General features: G+C 35.9%; 1 pseudogene; it reads right to left on the minus strand.

Moving 5' to 3' along the window:
* Positions 1-788: 788 nt before the first annotated feature.
* Positions 789-884, minus strand: LOC130025811 (uncharacterized; annotated as a pseudogene).
* Positions 885-1,655: the final 771 nt, after the last annotated feature.

Genomic DNA, 1,655 nt, shown 5'->3' on the forward strand with positions numbered 1-1,655 from the left:
TTTGTTGGTTATTTTCCAAAATCTTGAGCTCTAATTTATTCTTGTAGGCCCTTTCTTTCTTCCTGATGAATTCTGACAGAACTATAATCTTTCCTCTTAACACTGCTTTTGCTGTGTCCCACAAGTTCTGGTAGCTCGTGTCCTCATTCTCATTTGTTTATGGAAACTTTTTATTTCCTCTTTGATTTCTTCCCTAAGCCATCGGTTGTTCATTACTTCCCTTAAAGAAAAGATTTCCTTGCTGAGATTCAGTCTGTTTGATCTATCGAGAAGTGACAAAGAAGTGTTGAAATCTCCTTCTAGTATTGTGTTGCTATCAATGATTTTCTATAAGTCAATTAGAAGTTGTTTTTAAGTATTTTGCTGGTCTGTCATTAGGATCATATACATTGAGGAGGGTGAGTTCTTTCTGATGTACATATCCCATGATCATTAAGAAATGACCTTCACTGTCTCTGATAACCTTTAGCCTGAAGTCCATGTGGTCTGATACTAGTATGGCCACTCCAGCTTTGTGGAGGTCATATTTTCTTGAAAACTTGTTTCCCACTCTTTTACTTTTAGCCCATGGGTGCTTTGATTGTTCAGACGTGTTTCTTGCAGGCAGCAGAACGTTGGTTTCAGTTTTCTAATTCATCTTCCTATTCTGTGCCTCTGAATTGGCACATTTAGTCCATTGACCTTGAGAGAGATTGTTGTTTTGGGGATTTGTGCTCTCTTTATGTATAATTTTTGTACTTGTGGGGATTGTCTTAGCTTAAAGTATAACTGTTAATTCTTCTGGCAACAAAAATATGGAATGCTTTACAAGTTTGCATGTTATCTCTGTGCAAGGACCATGCTCATCATTGTATCATTTCAATTTTAATATATGTTATCAAAACTATTAGGAGTTAATTTTTCCATATTTTTCTCTTCTTATTACTTTGACTGTTGTCCTTCCTCACTCCTATGGCAGACAATGATTCCTAATCAAGGAATGTATTTCAAAGCAGCATGAATAAATAGATTTAGAACTTTAATGTCCCATAAATAAAAATATGGTTTTTACTATATTATCGTTTACCATACCCCCTAGGCATTAGTTTTACAAAATAATTCTTTTGGAAGATGGTATATGAGTTTGTTTAATGTTGTTCCCTGAATCCTTCATTAAGACCATTAAACTAGAGCCTTTTGCTGTTCTCACCTCAGTCCTGTGTACATCTCCAGGAAAAGGTGGATGGTGTTGTCTGCACTTTGACCACCTTGAATGTATGTAGGATTTTTTTCCTGAAGGATGAGGTGAGAAGCATATTGATGATTTCATTCCACATTATTACAAGTTCAACTTGAACGGAAGGTGAGACTCATGAGGCTCCTATAAAGGACAGAACAAAGGGTCTCAGTGAAGTTTAATGGCCAACTCACATTAACAACATAGATGACTCAAAGTAACCTGTGTGCATCTTTGTGTGTAGTGAGTTTCATATCTACTGATAGTGATTGTCAGTCATGACACATGGGCAAAACAGACCTGTAATTAAAAAATCTAGTTCTCTGAGCAGAGTGGGGTCTCTGAGGTGATTGACCAAGTGTGTAGTAATTTATTACTAAGCACATAAGTATTTTCAATGATGTGTACTTTTCGATCTAAAATTAATTCCAAATATGTC

This window comes from Sorex fumeus, unplaced genomic scaffold, assembly GCF_029834395.1.
Source record: "Sorex fumeus unplaced genomic scaffold, SorFum_2.1 ptg000032l, whole genome shotgun sequence".
NCBI classification, from domain to species: domain Eukaryota; kingdom Metazoa; phylum Chordata; class Mammalia; order Eulipotyphla; family Soricidae; genus Sorex; species Sorex fumeus.